The sequence below is a fragment of the Engystomops pustulosus genome, chromosome 7, assembly GCF_040894005.1.
Source record: "Engystomops pustulosus chromosome 7, aEngPut4.maternal, whole genome shotgun sequence".
Classification (NCBI taxonomy): Eukaryota; Metazoa; Chordata; class Amphibia; order Anura; family Leptodactylidae; genus Engystomops; species Engystomops pustulosus.
The window spans coordinates 140,380,102-140,398,145 of record NC_092417.1 but is presented as its reverse complement, the minus strand read 5'-3'; the positions used below and the strand labels follow the sequence as shown (position 1 = coordinate 140,398,145).

The window sequence follows — 18,044 nt, the reverse complement described above, 5'->3', positions numbered from 1 at the left end:
ATGGATGGAAGGAAGACATGCCAGGGATGTCTGGAAATGGTTTGGCATCCCTTAGCATAGGTCCACCTTTCAAGGGTTTTCCATGCATCTTCTTGAGGTATTACTTACTGTAGGAGGCGAGGTATGACCCACTCAGCCCATGACCGATCAGCAAAACTCTGCAGGCACCGACTAGGCACACTTTGTTTGGGAGTTTGTCAAAGGGAACCACGGCGCTCACCAGGGCGAGGTGGCCGAGTGGTTAAGGCGATGGACTGCTAATCCATTGTGCTCTGCATGCATGGGTTCGAATCCCATCCTCGTCGATTTCTTCTGCTTCGTCCAAGCTGAAATCTTTGTTTGCTAATCCTCTTTTTACTGGACAAGCAGTGATTGTCCCCTCCATGGTGGACTTTAACTGTGACCTCTCAAGACGGCTCTTATTAAAGCTAGGAAAGATGCATATTTGTTGTGTGGCATACAAGTTACGTGGCATATCAACGGGTTAAGTCCACTCTTTTTATTTTTCATGCTTGATGGCATCCTCGGCCTTCTCATGAAGATGAAGGCCTCTTTGTCCTTTGAAGCCTTTAGCTGGTACTGATTCTAGATCCCCTGACTGGTCTACCTTAGGACTGTGTGAAAGACAAGTAAGATGTCAGACGTGAGCGAATAACTTTTTTTTGGTTTGCTTCAGAAGCTCAAAAGAGAAGAAAGAAAGGCACTGCTGAGATTCGAACTCAGGATCTCCTGTTTACTAGACAGGCACTTTAACCAACTAAGCCACAGCGCCTTGTGATGGCAGAGCTGGCACAGCTGTGCAGCTTAAAAAAAACGCCACTGCTATCGGATGTTTCCAATTCCTGCAACCTTTCATGACCTGATGGGGTGGCTCAAACCTTCATGGTTTTTCTTTTCAGGGCTGGAAAAAGGAAGGTGAGCAGATACTAGGTAGACAACTGAGGTGTGTCCCTTTATCCGCAGTCGTTTTCCACTGCTTTCTTTAAGGGCCTACACGGTACTGGAGTTCTGTTCCATACTTGGCAGCAACTTGTAAAAGGATGAAGCTTTCAGTCATGACAATTAGAAAAGCAAAAACTTTTTGAAAAAGGCATCCACACCGACAAATTTGCAGACGACAATAGCAGCTGGAACTTCGTGGAGAGCTAGAGGTTTGCGGTTCCATAGGTGATTGAGCTGCTTCTTAGCAGAGCAAGAATTGTTACCTGCTCTGCTTTCCATGCATAAGGCAGAATAGATGGATGGAAGACATGCCAGGGATGTCTGGAAATGGTTTGGCATCCCTTAGCATAGGTCCACCTTTCAAGGGTTTTCCATGCATCTTCTTGAGGCATTACTTACTGTAGGAGGCGAGGTATGACCCACTCAGCCCATGACCGATCAGCAAAACTCTGCAGGCACCGACTAGGCACACTTTGTTTGGGAGTTTGTCAAAGGGAACCACGGCGCTCACCAGGGCGAGGTGGCCGAGTGGTTAAGGCGATGGACTGCTAATCCATTGTGCTCTGCATGCATGGGTTCGAATCTCATCCTCGTCGATTTCTTCTGCTTCGTCCAAGCTGAAATCTTTGTTTGCTAATCCTCTTTTTACTGGACAAGCAGTGATTGTCCCCTCCATGGTTGACTTTAACTGTGACCTCTCAAGACGGCTCTTATTAAAGCTAGGAAAGACGCATATTTGTTGTGTGGCATACAAGTTACGTGGCATATCAACGGGTTAAGTCCACTCTTTTTATTTTTCATGCTTGATGGCATCCTCGGCCTTCTCATGAAGATGAAGGCCTCTTTGTCCTTTGCAGCCTTTAGCTGGTACTGATTCTAGATCCCCTGACTGGTCTACCTTAGGACTGTGTGAAAGACAAGTAAGATGTCAGACGTGAGCGAATAACTTTTTTTTGGTTTGCTTCAGAAGCTCAAAAGAGAAGAAAGAAAGGCACTGCTGAGATTCGAACTCAGGATCTCCTGTTTACTAGACAGGCGCTTTAACCAACTAAGCCACAGCGCCTTGTGAGGGCAAAGCTGGCACAGCTGTGCAGCTTAAAAAAAACGCCACTGCTATCGGATGTTTCCAATTCCTGCAACCTTTCATGACCTGATGGGGTGGCTCATACCTTCATGGTTTTTCTTTTCAGGGCTGGAAAAAGGAAGGTGAGCAGATACTAGGTAGACAACTGAGGTGTGTCCCTTTATCCGCAGTCGTTTTCCACTGCTTTCTTTAAGGGCCTACACGGTACTGGAGTTCTGTTCCATACTTGGCAGCAACTTGTAAAAGGATGAAGCTTTCAGTCATGACAATTAGAAAAGCAAAAACTTTTTGAAAAAGGCATCCACACCGACAAATTTGCAGACGACAATAGCAGCTGGAACTTCGTGGAGAGCTAGAGGTTTGTGGTTCCATAGGTGATTGAGCCGCTTCTTAGCAGAGCAAGAATTGTTACCTGCTCTGCTTTCCATGCATAAGGCAGAATAGATGGATGGAAGACATGCCAGGGATGTCTGGAAATGGTTTGGCATCCCTTAGCATAGGTCCACCTTTCAAGGGTTTTCCATGCATCTTCTTGAGGCATTACTTACTGTAGGAGGCGAGGTATGACCCACTCAGCCCATGACCGATCAGCAAAACTCTGCAGGCACCGACTAGGCACACTTTGTTTGGGAGTTTGTCAAAGGGAACCACGGCGCTCACCAGGACGAGGTGGCCGAGTGGTTAAGGCGATGGACTGCTAATCCATTGTGCTCTGCATGCATGGGTTCGAATCCCATCCTCGTCGATTTCTTCTGCTTCGTCCAAGCTGAAATCTTTGTTTGCTAATCCTCTTTTTACTGGACAAGCAGTGATTGTCCCCTCCATGGTGGACTTTAACTGTGACCTCTCAAGACGGCTCTTATTAAAGCTAGGAAAGACGCATATTTGTTGGGTGGCATACAAGTTACGTGGCATATCAACGGGTTAAGTCCACTCTTTTTATTTTTCATGCTTGATGGCATCCTCGGCCTTCTCATGAAGATGAAGGCCTCTTTGTCCTTTGCAGCCTTTAGCTGGTACTGATTCTAGATCCCCTGACTGGTCTACCTTAGGACTGTGTGAAAGACAAGTAAGATGTCAGACGTGAGCGAATAACTTTTTTTTGGTTTGCTTCAGAAGCTCAAAAGAGAAGAAAGAAAGGCACTGCTGAGATTCGAACTCAGGATCTCCTGTTTACTAGACAGGCGCTTTAACCAACTAAGCCACAGCGCCTTGTGATGGCAAAGCTGGCACAGCTGTGCAGCTGAAAAAAAACGCCACTGCTATCGGATGTTTCCAATTCCTGCAACCTTTCATGACCTGATGGGGTGGCTCAAACCTTCATGGTTTTTCTTTTCAGGGCTGGAAAAAGGAAGGTGAGCAGATACTAGGTAGACAACTGAGGTGTGTCCCTTTATCCGCAGTCGTTTTCCACTGCTTTCTTTAAGGGCCCACACGGTACTGGAGTTCTGTTCCATACTTGGCAGCAACTTGTAAAAGGATGAAGCTTTCAGTCATGACAATTAGAAAAGCAAAAACTTTTTGAAAAAGGCATCCACACCGACAAATTTGCAGACGACAATAGCAGCTGGAACTTCGTGGAGAGCTAGAGGTTTGCGGTTCCATAGGTGATTGAGCCGCTTCTTAGCAGAGCAAGAATTGTTACCTGCTCTGCTTTCCATGCATAAGGCAGAATAGATGGATGGAAGACATGCCAGGGATGTCTGGAAATGGTTTGGCATCCCTTAGCATAGGTCCACCTTTCAAGGGTTTTCCATGCATCTTCTTGAGGCATTACTTACTGTAGGAGGCGAGGTATGACCCACTCAGCCCATGACCGATCAGCAAAACTCTGCAGGCACCGACTAGGCACACTTTGTTTGTGAGTTTGTCAAAGGGAACCACAGCGCTCACCAGGACGAGGTGGCCGAGTGGTTAAGGCGATGGACTGCTAATCCATTGTGCTCTGCATGCATGGGTTCGAATCCCATCCTCGTCGATTTCTTCTGCTTCGTCCAAGCTGAAATCTTTGTTTGCTAATCCTCTTTTTACTGGACAAGCAGTGATTGTCCCCTCCATGGTGGACTTTAACTGTGACCTCTCAAGACGGCTCTTATTAAAGCTAGGAAAGACGCATATTTGTTGGGTGGCATACAAGTTACGTGGCATATCAACGGGTTAAGTCCACTCTTTTTATTTTTCATGCTTGATGGCATCCTCGGCCTTCTCATGAAGATGAAGGCCTCTTTGTCCTTTGCAGCCTTTAGCTGGTACTGATTCTAGATCCCCTGACTGGTCTACCTTAGGACTGTATGAAAGACAAGTAAGATGTCAGACGTGAGCGAATAACTTTTTTTTGGTTTGCTTCAGAAGCTCAAAAGAGAAGAAAGAAAGGCACTGCTGAGATTCGAACTCAGGATCTCCTGTTTACTAGACAGGCGCTTTAACCAACTAAGCCACAGCGCCTTGTGATGGCAAAGCTGGCACAGCTGTGCATCTTAAAAAAAACGCCACTGCTATCGGATGTTTCCAATTCCTGCAACCTTTCATGACCTGATGGGGTGGCTCAAACCTTCATGGTTTTTCTTTTCAGGGCTGGAAAAAGGAAGGTGAGCAGATACTAGGTAGACAACTGAGGTGTGTCCCTTTATCCGCAGTCGTTTTCCACTGCTTTCTTTAAGGGCCCACACGGTACTGGAGTTCTGTTCCATACTTGGCAGCAACTTGTAAAAGGATGAAGCTTTCAGTCATGACAATTAGAAAAGCAAAAACTTTTTGAAAAAGGCATCCACACCGACAAATTTGCAGACGACAATAGCAGCTAGAACTTCGTGGAGAGCTAGAGGTTTGCGGTTCCATAGGTGATTGAGCCGCTTCTTAGCAGAGCAAGAATTGTTACCTGCTCTGCTTTCCATGCATAAGGCAGAATAGATGGATGGAAGACATGCCAGGGATGTCTGGAAATGGTTTGGCATCCCTTAGCATAGGTCCACCTTTCAAGGGTTTTCCATGCATCTTCTTGAGGCATTACTTACTGTAGGAGGCGAGGTATGACCCACTCAGCCCATGACCGATCAGCAAAACTCTGCAGGCACCGACTAGGCACACTTTGTTTGTGAGTTTGTCAAAGGGAACCACGGCGCTCACCAGGACGAGGTGGCCGAGTGGTTAAGGCGATGGACTGCTAATCCATTGTGCTCTGCATGCATGGGTTCGAATCCCATCCTCGTCGATTTCTTCTGCTTCGTCCAAGCTGAAATCTTTGTTTGCTAATCCTCTTTTTACTGGACAAGCAGTGATTGTCCCCTCCATGGTGGACTTTAACTGTGACCTCTCAAGACGGCTCTTATTAAAGCTAGGAAAGACGCATATTTGTTGGGTGGCATACAAGTTACGTGGCATATCAACGGGTTAAGTCCACTCTTTTTATTTTTCATGCTTGATGGCATCCTCGGCCTTCTCATGAAGATGAAGGCCTCTTTGTCCTTTGCAGCCTTTAGCTGGTACTGATTCTAGATCCCCTGACTGGTCTACCTTAGGACTGTGTGAAAGACAAGTAAGATGTCAGACGTGAGCGAATAACTTTTTTTTGGTTTGCTTCAGAAGCTCAAAAGAGAAGAAAGAAAGGCACTGCTGAGATTCGAACTCAGGATCTCCTGTTTACTAGACAGGCGCTTTAACCAACTAAGCCACAGCGCCTTGTGAAGGCAAAGCTGGCACAGCTGTGCAGCTGAAAAAAAACGCCACTGCTATCGGATGTTTCCAATTCCTGCAACCTTTCATGACCTGATGGGGTGGCTCAAACCTTCATGGTTTTTCTTTTCAGGGCTGGAAAAAGGAAGGTGAGCAGATACTAGGTAGACAACTGAGGTGTGTCCCTTTATCCGCAGTCGTTTTCCACTGCTTTCTTTAAGGGCCCACACGGTACTGGAATTCTGTTCCATACTTGGCAGCAACTTGTAAAAGGATGAAGCTTTCAGTCATGACAATTAGAAAAGCAAAAACTTTTTGAAAAAGGCATCCACACCGACAAATTTGCAGACGACAATAGCAGCTGGAACTTCGTGGAGAGCTAGAGGTTTGCGGTTCCATAGGTGATTGAGCCGCTTCTTAGCAGAGCAAGAATTGTTACCTGCTCTGCTTTCCATGCATAAGGCAGAATAGATGGATGGAAGACATGCCAGGGATGTCTGGAAATGGTTTGGCATCCCTTAGCATAGGTCCACCTTTCAAGGGTTTTCCATGCATCTTCTTGAGGCATTACTTACTGTAGGAGGCGAGGTATGACCCACTCAGCCCATGACCGATCAGCAAAACTCTGCAGGCACCGACTAGGCACACTTTGTTTGGGAGTTTGTCAAAGGGAACCACGGCGCTCACCAGGACGAGGTGGCCGAGTGGTTAAGGCCATGGACTGCTAATCCATTGTGCTCTGCATGCATGGGTTCGAATCCCATCCTCGTCGATTTCTTCTGCTTCGTCCAAGCTGAAATCTTTGTTTGCTAATCCTCTTTTTACTGGACAAGCAGTGATTGTCCCCTCCATGGTGGACTTTAACTGTGACCTCTCAAGACGGCTCTTATTAAAGCTAGGAAAGACGCATATTTGTTGGGTGGCATACAAGTTACGTGGCATATCAACGGGTTAAGTCCACTCTTTTTATTTTTCATGCTTGATGGCATCCTCGGCCTTCTCATGAAGATGAAGGCCTCTTTGTCCTTTGCAGCCTTTAGCTGGTACTGATTCTAGATCCCCTGACTGGTCTACCTTAGGACTGTGTGAAAGACAAGTAAGATGTCAGACGTGAGCGAATAACTTTTTTTTGGTTTGCTTCAGAAGCTCAAAAGAGAGGCACTGCTGAGATTCGAACTCAGGATCTCCTGTTTACTAGACAGGCGCTTTAACCAACTAAGCCACAGCGCCTTCTGATGGCAAAGCTGGCACAGCTGTGCAGCTGAAAAAAAACGCCACTGCTATCGGATGTTTCCAATTCCTGCAACCTTTCATGACCTGATGGGGTGGCTCAAACCTTCATGGTTTTTCTTTTCAGGGCTGGAAAAAGGAAGGTGAGCAGATACTAGGTAGACAACTGAGGTGTGTCCCTTTATCCGCAGTCGTTTTCCACTGCTTTCTTTAAGGGCCCACACGGTACTGGAGTTCTGTTCCATACTTGGCAGCAACTTGTAAAAGGATGAAGCTTTCAGTCATGACAATTAGAAAAGCAAAAACTTTTTGAAAAAGGCATCCACACCGACAAATTTGCAGACGACAATAGCAGCTGGAACTTCGTGGAGAGCTAGAGGTTTGCGGTTCCATAGGTGATTGAGCCGCTTCTTAGCAGAGCAAGAATTGTTACCTGCTCTGCTTTCCATGCATAAGGCAGAATAGATGGATGGAAGACATGCCAGGGATGTCTGGAAATGGTTTGGCATCCCTTAGCATAGGTCCACCTTTCAAGGGTTTTCCATGCATCTTCTTGAGGCATTACTTACTGTAGGAGGCGAGGTATGACCCACTCAGCCCATGACCGATCAGCAAAACTCTGCAGGCACCGACTAGGCACACTTTGTTTGGGAGTTTGTCAAAGGGAACCACGGCGCTCACCAGGACGAGGTGGCCGAGTGGTTAAGGTGATGGACTGCTAATCCATTGTGCTCTGCATGCATGGGTTTGAATCCCATCCTCGTCGATTTCTTCTGCTTCGTCCAAGCTGAAATCTTTGTTTGCTAATCCTCTTTTTACTGGACAAGCAGTGATTGTCGCCTCCATGGTGGACTTTAACTGTGACCTCTCAAGACGGCTCTTATTAAAGCTAGGAAAGACGCATATTTGTTGTGTGGCATCCAAGTTACGTGGCATATCAACGGGTTAAGTCCACTCTTTTTATTTTTCATGCTTGATGGCATCCTCGGCCTTCTCATGAAGATGAAGGCCTCTTTGTCCTTTGCAGCCTTTAGCTGGTACTGATTCTAGATCCCCTGACTGGTCTACCTTAGGACTGTGTGAAAGACAAGTAAGATGTCAGACGTGAGCGAATAACTTTTTTTTGGTTTGCTTCAGAAGCTCAAAAGAGAGGCACTGCTGAGATTCGAACTCAGGATCTCCTGTTTACTAGACAGGCGCTTTAACCAACTAAGCCACAGCGCCTTGTGATGGCAAAGCTGGCACAGCTGTGCAGCTGAAAAAAAACGCCACTGCTATCGGATGTTTCCAATTCCTGCAACCTTTCATGACCTGATGGGGTGGCTCAAACCTTCATGGTTTTTCTTTTCAGGGCTGGAAAAAGGAAGGTGAGCAGATACTAGGTAGACAACTGAGGTGTGTCCCTTTATCCGCAGTCGTTTTCCACTGCTTTCTTTAAGGGCCCACACGGTACTGGAGTTCTGTTCCATACTTGGCAGCAACTTGTAAAAGGATGAAGCTTTCAGTCATGACAATTAGAAAAGCAAAAACTTTTTGAAAAAGGCATCCACACCGACAAATTTGCAGACGACAATAGCAGCTGGAACTTCGTGGAGAGCTAGAGGTTTGCGGTTCCATAGGTGATTGAGCCGCTTCTTAGCAGAGCAAGAATTGTTACCTGCTCTGCTTTCCATGCATAAGGCAGAATAGATGGATGGAAGACATGCCAGGGATGTCTGGAAATGGTTTGGCATCCCTTAGCATAGGTCCACCTTTCAAGGGTTTTCCATGCATCTTCTTGAGGCATTACTTACTGTAGGAGGCGAGGTATGACCCACTCAGCCCATGACCGATCAGCAAAACTCTGCAGGCACCGACTAGGCACACTTTGTTTGGGAGTTTGTCAAAGGGAACCACGGCGCTCACCAGGACGAGGTGGCCGAGTGGTTAAGGCGATGGACTGCTAATCCATTGTGCTCTGCATGCATGGGTTCGAATCCCATCCTCGTCGATTTCTTCTGCTTCGTCCAAGCTGAAATCTTTGTTTGCTAATCCTCTTTTTACTGGACAAGCAGTGATTGTCGCCTCCATGGTGGACTTTAACTGTGACCTCTCAAGACGGCTCTTATTAAAGCTAGGAAAGACGCATATTTGTTGTGTGGCATCCAAGTTACGTGGCATATCAACGGGTTAAGTCCACTCTTTTTATTTTTCATGCTTGATGGCATCCTCGGCCTTCTCATGAAGATGAAGGCCTCTTTGTCCTTTGCAGCCTTTAGCTGGTACTGATTCTAGATCCCCTGACTGGTCTACCTTAGGACTGTGTGAAAGACAAGTAAGATGTCAGACGTGAGCGAATAACTTTTTTTTGGTTTGCTTCAGAAGCTCAAAAGAGAGGCACTGCTGAGATTCGAACTCAGGATCTCCTGTTTACTAGACAGGCGCTTTAACCAACTAAGCCACAGCGCCTTGTGATGGCAAAGCTGGCACAGCTGTGCAGCTGAAAAAAAACGTCACTGCTATCGGATGTTTCCAATTCCTGCAACCTTTCATGACCTGATGGGGTGGCTCAAACCTTCATGGTTTTTCTTTTCAGGGCTGGAAAAAGGAAGGTGAGCAGATACTAGGTAGACAACTGAGGTGTGTCCCTTTATCCGCAGTCGTTTTCCACTGCTTTCTTTAAGGGCCCACACGGTACTGGAGTTCTGTTCAATACTTGGCAGCAACTTGTAAAAGGATGAAGCTTTCAGTCATGACAATTAGAAAAGCAAAAACTTTTTGAAAAAGGCATCCACAAATTTGCAGACGACAATAGCAGCTGGAACTTCATGGAGAGCTAGAGGTTTGCGGTTCCATAGGTGATTGAGCCGCTTCTTAGCAGAGCAAGAATTGTTACCTGCTCTGCTTTCCATGCATAAGGCAGAATAGATGGATGGAAGACATGCCAGGGATGTCTGGAAATGGTTTGGCATCCCTTAGCATAGGTCCACCTTTCAAGGGTTTTCCATGCATCTTCTTGAGGCATTACTTACTGTAGGAGGCGAGGTATGACCCACTCAGCCCATGACCGATCAGCAAAACTCTGCAGGCACCGACTAGGCACACTTTGTTTGGGAGTTTGTCAAAGGGAACCACGGCGCTCACCAGGACGAGGTGGCCGAGTGGTTAAGGCCATGGACTGCTAATCCATTGTGCTCTGCATGCATGGGTTCGAATCCCATCCTCGTCGATTTCTTCTGCTTCGTCCAAGCTGAAATCTTTGTTTGCTAATCCTCTTTTTACTGGACAAGCAGTGATTGTCCCCTCCATGGTGGACTTTAACTGTGACCTCTCAAGACGGCTCTTATTAAAGCTAGGAAAGACGCATATTTGTTGGGTGGCATACAAGTTACGTGGCATATCAACGGGTTAAGTCCACTCTTTTTATTTTTCATGCTTGATGGCATCCTCGGCCTTCTCATGAAGATGAAGGCCTCTTTGTCCTTTGCAGCCTTTAGCTGGTACTGATTCTAGATCCCCTGACTGGTCTACCTTAGGACTGTGTGAAAGACAAGTAAGATGTCAGACGTGAGCGAATAACTTTTTTTTGGTTTGCTTCAGAAGCTCAAAAGAGAAGAAAGAAAGGCACTGCTGAGATTCGAACTCAGGATCTCCTGTTTACTAGACAGGCGCTTTAACCAACTAAGCCACAGCGCCTTGTGATGGCAAAGCTGGCACAGCTGTGCAGCTGAAAAAAAACGCCACTGCTATCGGATGTTTCCAATTCCTGCAACCTTTCATGACCTGATGGGGTGGCTCAAACCTTCATGGTTTTTCTTTTCAGGGCTGGAAAAAGGAAGGTGAGCAGATACTAGGTAGACAACTGAGGTGTGTCCCTTTATCCGCAGTCGTTTTCCACTGCTTTCTTTAAGGGCCCACACGGTACTGGAGTTCTGTTCCATACTTGGCAGCAACTTGTAAAAGGATGAAGCTTTCAGTCATGACAATTAGAAAAGCAAAAACTTTTTGAAAAAGGCATCCACACCGACAAATTTGCAGACGACAATAGCAGCTGGAACTTCGTGGAGAGCTAGAGGTTTGCGGTTCCATAGGTGATTGAGCCGCTTCTTAGCAGAGCAAGAATTGTTACCTGCTCTGCTTTCCATGCATAAGGCAGAATAGATGGATGGAAGACATGCCAGGGATGTCTGGAAATGGTTTGGCATCCCTTAGCATAGGTCCACCTTTCAAGGGTTTTCCATGCATCTTCTTGAGGCATTACTTACTGTAGGAGGCGAGGTATGACCCACTCAGCCCATGACCGATCAGCAAAACTCTGCAGGCTTCGACTAGGCACACTTTGTTTGGGAGTTTGTCAAAGGGAACCACGGCGCTCACCAGGACGAGGTGGCCGAGTGGTTAAGGCGATGGACTGCTAATCCATTGTGCTCTGCATGCATGGGTTCGAATCCCATCCTCGTCGATTTCTTCTGCTTCGTCCAAGCTGAAATCTTTGTTTGCTAATCCTCTTTTTACTGGACAAGCAGTGATTGTCCCCTCCATGGTGGACTTTAACTGTGACCTCTCAAGACGGCTCTTATTAAAGCTAGGAAAGACGCATATTTGTTGGGTGGCATACAAGTTACGTGGCATATCAACGGGTTAAGTCCACTCTTTTTATTTTTCATGCTTGATGGCATTCTCGGCCTTCTCATGAAGATGAAGGCCTCTTTGTCCTTTGCAGCCTTTAGCTGGTACTGATTCTAGATCCCCTGACTGGTCTACCTTAGGACTGTGTGAAAGACAAGTAAGATGTCAGACGTGAGCGAATAACTTTTTTTTGGTTTGCTTCAGAAGCTCAAAAGAGAGGCACTGCTGAGATTCGAACTCAGGATCTCCTGTTTACTAGACAGGCGCTTTAACCAACTAAGCCACAGCGCCTTGTGATGGCAAAGCTGGCACAGCTGTGCAGCTGAAAAAAAACGCCACTGCTATCGGATGTTTCCAATTCCTGCAACCTTTCATGACCTGATGGGGTGGCTCAAACCTTCATGGTTTTTCTTTTCAGGGCTGGAAAAAGGAAGGTGAGCAGATACTAGGTAGACAACTGAGGTGTGTCCCTTTATCCGCAGTCGTTTTCCACTGCTTTCTTTAAGGGCCCACACGGTACTGGAGTTCTGTTCCATACTTGGCAGCAACTTGTAAAAGGATGAAGCTTTCAGTAATGACAATTAGAAAAGCAAAAACTTTTTGAAAAAGGCATCCACACCGACAAATTTGCAGACGACAATAGCAGCTGGAACTTCGTGGAGAGCTAGAGGTTTGCGGTTCCATAGGTGATTGAGCCGCTTCTTAGCAGAGCAAGAATTGTTACCTGCTCTGCTTTCCATGCATAAGGCAGAATAGATGGATGGAAGACATGCCAGGGATGTCTGGAAATGGTTTGGCATCCCTTAGCATAGGTCCACCTTTCAAGGGTTTTCCATGCATCTTCTTGAGGCATTACTTACTGTAGGAGGCGAGGTATGACCCACTCAGCCCATGACCGATCAGCAAAACTCTGCAGGCACCGACTAGGCACACTTTGTTTGGGAGTTTGTCAAAGGGAACCACGGCGCTCACCAGGACGAGGTGGCCGAGTGGTTAAGGCGATGGACTGCTAATCCATTGTGCTCTGCATGCATGGGTTCGAATCCTATCCTCGTCGATTTCTTCTGCTTCGTCCAAGCTGAAATCTTTGTTTGCTAATCCTCTTTTTACTGGACAAGCAGTGATTGTCGCCTCCATGGTGGACTTTAACTGTGACCTCTCAAGACGGCTCTTATTAAAGCTAGGAAAGACGCATATTTGTTGTGTGGCATCCAAGTTACGTGGCATATCAACGGGTTAAGTCCACTCTTTTTATTTTTCATGCTTGATGGCATCCTCGGCCTTCTCATGAAGATGAAGGCCTCTTTGTCCTTTGCAGCCTTTAGCTGGTACTGATTCTAGATCCCCTGACTGGTCTACCTTAGGACTGTGTGAAAGACAAGTAAGATGTCAGACGTGAGCGAATAACTTTTTTTTGGTTTGCTTCAGAAGCTCAAAAGAGAAGAAAGAAAGGCACTGCTGAGATTCGAACTCAGGATCTCCTGTTTACTAGACAGGCGCTTTAACCAACTAAGCCACAGCGCCTTGTGATGGCAAAGCTGGCACAGCTGTGCAGCTGAAAAAAAACGCCACTGCTATCGGATGTTTCCAATTCCTGCAACCTTTCATGACCTGATGGGGTGGCTCAAACCTTCATGGTTTTTCTTTTCAGGGCTGGAAAAAGGAAGGTGAGCAGATACTAGGTAGACAACTGAGGTGTGTCCCTTTATCCGCAGTCGTTTTCCACTGCTTTCTTTAAGGGCCCACACGGTACTGGAGTTCTGTTCCATACTTGGCAGCAACTTGTAAAAGGATGAAGCTTTCAGTAATGACAATTAGAAAAGCAAAAACTTTTTGAAAAAGGCATCCACACCGACAAATTTGCAGACGACAATAGCAGCTGGAACTTCGTGGAGAGCTAGAGGTTTGCGGTTCCATAGGTGATTGAGCCGCTTCTTAGCAGAGCAAGAATTGTTACCTGCTCTGCTTTCCATGCATAAGGCAGAATAGATGGATGGAAGACATGCCAGGGATGTCTGGAAATGGTTTGGCATCCCTTAGCATAGGTCCACCTTTCAAGGGTTTTCCATGCATCTTCTTGAGGCATTACTTACTGTAGGAGGCGAGGTATGACCCACTCAGCCCATGACCGATCAGCAAAACTCTGCAGGCACCGACTAGGCACACTTTGTTTGGGAGTTTGTCAAAGGGAACCACGGCGCTCACCAGGACGAGGTGGCCGAGTGGTTAAGGCGATGGACTGCTAATCCATTGTGCTCTGCATGCATGGGTTCGAATCCCATCCTCGTCGATTTCTTCTGCTTCGTCCAAGCTGAAATCTTTGTTTGCTAATCCTCTTTTTACTGGACAAGCAGTGATTGTCGCCTCCATGGTGGACTTTAACTGTGACCTCTCAAGACGGCTCTTATTAAAGCTAGGAAAGACGCATATTTGTTGTGTGGCATCCAAGTTACGTGGCATATCAACGGGTTAAGTCCACTCTTTTTATTTTTCATGCTTGATGGCATCCTCGGCCTTCTCATGAAGATGAAGGCCTCTTTGTCCTTTGCAGCCTTTAGCTGGTACTGATTCTAGATCCCCTGACTGGTCTACCTTAGGACTGTGTGAAAGACAAGTAAGATGTCAGACGTGAGCGAATAACTTTTTTTTGGTTTGCTTCAGAAGCTCAAAAGAGAAGAAAGAAAGGCACTGCTGAGATTCGAACTCAGGATCTCCTGTTTACTAGACAGGCGCTTTAACCAACTAAGCCACAGCGCCTTGTGATGGCAAAGCTGGCACAGCTGTGCAGCTGAAAAAAAACGCCACTGCTATCGGATGTTTCCAATTCCTGCAACCTTTCATGACCTGATGGGGTGGCTCAAACCTTCATGGTTTTTCTTTTCAGGGCTGGAAAAAGGAAGGTGAGCAGATACTAGGTAGACAACTGAGGTGTGTCCCTTTATCCGCAGTCGTTTTCCACTGCTTTCTTTAAGGGCCCACACGGTACTGGAGTTCTGTTCCATACTTGGCAGCAACTTGTAAAAGGATGAAGCTTTCAGTCATGACAATTAGAAAAGCAAAAACTTTTTGAAAAAGGCATCCACACCGACAAATTTGCAGACGACAATAGCAGCTGGAACTTCGTGGAGAGCTAGAGGTTTGCGGTTCCATAGGTGATTGAGCCGCTTCTTAGCAGAGCAAGAATTGTTACCTGCTCTGCTTTCCATGCATAAGGCAGAATAGATGGATGGAAGACATGCCAGGGATGTCTGGAAATGGTTTGGCATCCCTTAGCATAGGTCCACCTTTCAAGGGTTTTCCATGCATCTTCTTGAGGCATTACTTACTGTAGGAGGCGAGGTATGACCCACTCAGCCCATGACCGATCAGCAAAACTCTGCAGGCACCGACTAGGCACACTTTGTTTGGGAGTTTGTCAAAGGGAACCACGGCGCTCACCAGGACGAGGTGGCCGAGTGGTTAAGGCGATGGACTGCTAATCCATTGTGCTCTGCATGCATGGGTTCGAATCCCATCCTCGTCGATTTCTTCTGCTTCGTCCAAGCTGAAATCTTTGTTTGCTAATCCTCTTTTTACTGGACAAGCAGTGATTGTCCCCTCCATGGTGGACTTTAACTGTGACCTCTCAAGACGGCTCTTATTAAAGCTAGGAAAGACGCATATTTGTTGGGTGGCATACAAGTTACGTGGCATATCAACGGGTTAAGTCCACTCTTTTTATTTTTCATGCTTGATGGCATCCTCGGCCTTCTCATGAAGATGAAGGCCTCTTTGTCCTTTGCAGCCTTTAGCTGGTACTGATTCTAGATCCTCTGACTGGTCTACCTTAGGACTGTGTGAAAGACAAGTAAGATGTCAGACGTGAGCGAATAACTTTTTTTTGGTTTGCTTCAGAAGCTCAAAAGAGAAGAAAGAAAGGCACTGCTGAGATTCAAACTCAGGATCTCCTGTTTACTAGACAGGCGCTTTAACCAACTAAGCCACAGCGCCTTGTGATGGCAAAGCTGGCACAGCTGTGCAGCTTAAAAAAAACGCCACTGCTATCGGATGTTTCCAATTCCTGCAACCTTTCATGACCTGATGGGGTGGCTCAAACCTTCATGGTTTTTCTTTTCAGGGCTGGAAAAAGGAAGGTGAGCAGATACTAGGTAGACAACTGAGGTGTGTCCCTTTATCCGCAGTCGTTTTCCACTGCTTTCTTTAAGGGCCCACACGGTACTGGAGTTCTGTTCCATACTTGGCAGCAACTTGTAAAAGGATGAAGCTTTCAGTCATGACAATTAGAAAAGCAAAAACTTTTTGAAAAAGGCATCCACACCGACAAATTTGCAGACGACAATAGCAGCTAGAACTTCGTGGAGAGCTAGAGGTTTGCGGTTCCATAGGTGATTGAGCCGCTTCTTAGCAGAGCAAGAATTGTTACCTGCTCTGCTTTCCATGCATAAGGCAGAATAGATGGATGGAAGACATGCCAGGGATGTCTGGAAATGGTTTGGCATCCCTTAGCATAGGTCCACCTTTCAAGGGTTTTCCATGCATCTTCTTGAGGCATTACTTACTGTAGGAGGCGAGGTATGACCCACTCAGCCCATGACCGATCAGCAAAACTCTGCAGGCACCGACTAGGCACACTTTGTTTGTGAGTTTGTCAAAGGGAACCACGGCGCTCACCAGGACGAGGTGGCCGAGTGGTTAAGGCGATGGACTGCTAATCCATTGTGCTCTGCATGCATGGGTTCGAATCCCATCCTCGTCGATTTCTTCTGCTTCGTCCAAGCTGAAATCTTTGTTTGCTAATCCTCTTTTTACTGGACAAGCAGTGATTGTCCCCTCCATGGTGGACTTTAACTGTGACCTCTCAAGACGGCTCTTATTAAAGCTAGGAAAGACGCATATTTGTTGGGTGGCATACAAGTTACGTGGCATATCAACGGGTTAAGTCCACTCTTTTTATTTTTCATGCTTGATGGCATCCTCGGCCTTCTCATGAAGATGAAGGCCTCTTTGTCCTTTGCAGCCTTTAGCTGGTACTGATTCTAGATCCCCTGACTGGTCTACCTTAGGACTGTGTGAAAGACAAGTAAGATGTCAGACGTGAGCGAATAACTTTTTTTTGGTTTGCTTCAGAAGCTCAAAAGAGAAGAAAGAAAGGCACTGCTGAGATTCGAACTCAGGATCTCCTGTTTACTAGACAGGCGCTTTAACCAACTAAGCCACAGCGCCTTGTGATGGCAAAGCTGGCACAGCTGTGCAGCTGAAAAAAAACGCCACTGCTATCGGATGTTTCCAATTCCTGCAACCTTTCATGACCTGATGGGGTGGCTCAAACCTTCATGGTTTTTCTTTTCAGGGCTGGAAAAAGGAAGGTGAGCAGATACTAGGTAGACAACTGAGGTGTGTCCCTTTATCCGCAGTCGTTTTCCACTGCTTTCTTTAAGGGCCCACACGGTACTGGAGTTCTGTTCCATACTTGGCAGCAACTTGTAAAAGGATGAAGCTTTCAGTCATGACAATTAGAAAAGCAAAAACTTTTTGAAAAAGGCATCCACACCGACAAATTTGCAGACGACAATAGCAGCTAGAACTTCGTGGAGAGCTAGAGGTTTGCGGTTCCATAGGTGATTGAGCCGCTTCTTAGCAGAGCAAGAATTGTTACCTGCTCTGCTTTCCATGCATAAGGCAGAATAGATGGATGGAAGACATGCCAGGGATGTCTGGAAATGGTTTGGCATCCCTTAGCATAGGTCCACCTTTCAAGGGTTTTCCATGCATCTTCTTGAGGCATTACTTACTGTAGGAGGCGAGGTATGACCCACTCAGCCCATGACCGATCAGCAAAACTCTGCAGGCACCGACTAGGCACACTTTGTTTGTGAGTTTGTCAAAGGGAACCACGGTGCTCACCAGGACGAGGTGGCCGAGTGGTTAAGGCGATGGACTGCTAATCCATTGTGCTCTGCATGCATGGGTTCGAATCCCATCCTCGTCGATTTCTTCTGCTTCGTCCAAGCTGAAATCTTTGTTTGCTAATCCTCTTTTTACTGGACAAGCAGTGATTGTCCCCTCCATGGTGGACTTTAACTGTGACCTCTCAAGACGGCTCTTATTAAAGCTAGGAAAGACGCATATTTGTTGGGTGGCATACAAGTTACGTGGCATATCAACGGGTTAAGTCCACTCTTTTTATTTTTCATGCTTGATGGCATCCTCGGCCTTCTCATGAAGATGAAGGCCTCTTTGTCCTTTGCAGCCTTTAGCTGGTACTGATTCTAGATCCCCTGACTGGTCTACCTTAGGACTGTGTGAAAGACAAGTAAGATGTCAGACGTGAGCGAATAACTTTTTTTTGGTTTGCTTCAGAAGCTCAAAAGAGAAGAAAGAAAGGCACTGCTGAGATTCGAACTCAGGATCTCCTGTTTACTAGACAGGCGCTTTAACCAACTAAGCCACAGCGCCTTGTGATGGCAAAGTTGGCACAGCTGTGCAGCTGAAAAAAAACGCCACTGCT

General features: G+C 46.5%; 24 non-coding genes across 24 annotated transcripts; 10 read left to right on the top strand and 14 right to left on the bottom strand.

The window, feature by feature from the left end:
* The first annotated feature begins 223 nt into the window (after positions 1-223).
* TRNAS-GCU (transfer RNA serine (anticodon GCU)) lies at positions 224-305 on the top strand. The gene has a single exon. It is a non-coding gene; the product is annotated as a tRNA-Ser (tRNA).
* Positions 306-698: 393 nt separating this feature from the next.
* Positions 699-772, bottom strand: TRNAT-AGU (transfer RNA threonine (anticodon AGU)). The gene has a single exon. It is a non-coding gene; the product is annotated as a tRNA-Thr (tRNA).
* Positions 773-1,931: 1,159 nt separating this feature from the next.
* Positions 1,932-2,005, bottom strand: TRNAT-AGU (transfer RNA threonine (anticodon AGU)). The gene has a single exon. It is a non-coding gene; the product is annotated as a tRNA-Thr (tRNA).
* A 684-nt stretch (positions 2,006-2,689) lies between these two features.
* On the top strand, positions 2,690-2,771 carry TRNAS-GCU (transfer RNA serine (anticodon GCU)). The gene has a single exon. It is a non-coding gene; the product is annotated as a tRNA-Ser (tRNA).
* Positions 2,772-3,164: 393 nt separating this feature from the next.
* TRNAT-AGU (transfer RNA threonine (anticodon AGU)) lies at positions 3,165-3,238 on the bottom strand. Its single transcript has one exon. It is a non-coding gene; the product is annotated as a tRNA-Thr (tRNA).
* Positions 3,239-3,922: 684 nt separating this feature from the next.
* TRNAS-GCU (transfer RNA serine (anticodon GCU)) lies at positions 3,923-4,004 on the top strand. Its single transcript has one exon. It is a non-coding gene; the product is annotated as a tRNA-Ser (tRNA).
* A 393-nt stretch (positions 4,005-4,397) lies between these two features.
* Positions 4,398-4,471, bottom strand: TRNAT-AGU (transfer RNA threonine (anticodon AGU)). Its single transcript has one exon. It is a non-coding gene; the product is annotated as a tRNA-Thr (tRNA).
* A 684-nt stretch (positions 4,472-5,155) lies between these two features.
* Positions 5,156-5,237, top strand: TRNAS-GCU (transfer RNA serine (anticodon GCU)). The gene has a single exon. It is a non-coding gene; the product is annotated as a tRNA-Ser (tRNA).
* A 393-nt stretch (positions 5,238-5,630) lies between these two features.
* On the bottom strand, positions 5,631-5,704 carry TRNAT-AGU (transfer RNA threonine (anticodon AGU)). Its single transcript has one exon. It is a non-coding gene; the product is annotated as a tRNA-Thr (tRNA).
* Positions 5,705-6,854: 1,150 nt separating this feature from the next.
* Positions 6,855-6,928, bottom strand: TRNAT-AGU (transfer RNA threonine (anticodon AGU)). Its single transcript has one exon. It is a non-coding gene; the product is annotated as a tRNA-Thr (tRNA).
* A 1,150-nt stretch (positions 6,929-8,078) lies between these two features.
* Positions 8,079-8,152, bottom strand: TRNAT-AGU (transfer RNA threonine (anticodon AGU)). The gene has a single exon. It is a non-coding gene; the product is annotated as a tRNA-Thr (tRNA).
* A 684-nt stretch (positions 8,153-8,836) lies between these two features.
* On the top strand, positions 8,837-8,918 carry TRNAS-GCU (transfer RNA serine (anticodon GCU)). Its single transcript has one exon. It is a non-coding gene; the product is annotated as a tRNA-Ser (tRNA).
* Positions 8,919-9,302: 384 nt separating this feature from the next.
* Positions 9,303-9,376, bottom strand: TRNAT-AGU (transfer RNA threonine (anticodon AGU)). Its single transcript has one exon. It is a non-coding gene; the product is annotated as a tRNA-Thr (tRNA).
* Positions 9,377-10,529: 1,153 nt separating this feature from the next.
* TRNAT-AGU (transfer RNA threonine (anticodon AGU)) lies at positions 10,530-10,603 on the bottom strand. Its single transcript has one exon. It is a non-coding gene; the product is annotated as a tRNA-Thr (tRNA).
* A 684-nt stretch (positions 10,604-11,287) lies between these two features.
* Positions 11,288-11,369, top strand: TRNAS-GCU (transfer RNA serine (anticodon GCU)). Its single transcript has one exon. It is a non-coding gene; the product is annotated as a tRNA-Ser (tRNA).
* A 384-nt stretch (positions 11,370-11,753) lies between these two features.
* Positions 11,754-11,827, bottom strand: TRNAT-AGU (transfer RNA threonine (anticodon AGU)). The gene has a single exon. It is a non-coding gene; the product is annotated as a tRNA-Thr (tRNA).
* Positions 11,828-12,986: 1,159 nt separating this feature from the next.
* On the bottom strand, positions 12,987-13,060 carry TRNAT-AGU (transfer RNA threonine (anticodon AGU)). The gene has a single exon. It is a non-coding gene; the product is annotated as a tRNA-Thr (tRNA).
* Positions 13,061-13,744: 684 nt separating this feature from the next.
* On the top strand, positions 13,745-13,826 carry TRNAS-GCU (transfer RNA serine (anticodon GCU)). Its single transcript has one exon. It is a non-coding gene; the product is annotated as a tRNA-Ser (tRNA).
* Positions 13,827-14,219: 393 nt separating this feature from the next.
* Positions 14,220-14,293, bottom strand: TRNAT-AGU (transfer RNA threonine (anticodon AGU)). The gene has a single exon. It is a non-coding gene; the product is annotated as a tRNA-Thr (tRNA).
* Positions 14,294-14,977: 684 nt separating this feature from the next.
* TRNAS-GCU (transfer RNA serine (anticodon GCU)) lies at positions 14,978-15,059 on the top strand. Its single transcript has one exon. It is a non-coding gene; the product is annotated as a tRNA-Ser (tRNA).
* Positions 15,060-16,210: 1,151 nt separating this feature from the next.
* On the top strand, positions 16,211-16,292 carry TRNAS-GCU (transfer RNA serine (anticodon GCU)). The gene has a single exon. It is a non-coding gene; the product is annotated as a tRNA-Ser (tRNA).
* Positions 16,293-16,685: 393 nt separating this feature from the next.
* TRNAT-AGU (transfer RNA threonine (anticodon AGU)) lies at positions 16,686-16,759 on the bottom strand. The gene has a single exon. It is a non-coding gene; the product is annotated as a tRNA-Thr (tRNA).
* Positions 16,760-17,443: 684 nt separating this feature from the next.
* TRNAS-GCU (transfer RNA serine (anticodon GCU)) lies at positions 17,444-17,525 on the top strand. Its single transcript has one exon. It is a non-coding gene; the product is annotated as a tRNA-Ser (tRNA).
* Positions 17,526-17,918: 393 nt separating this feature from the next.
* TRNAT-AGU (transfer RNA threonine (anticodon AGU)) lies at positions 17,919-17,992 on the bottom strand. The gene has a single exon. It is a non-coding gene; the product is annotated as a tRNA-Thr (tRNA).
* Positions 17,993-18,044: the final 52 nt, after the last annotated feature.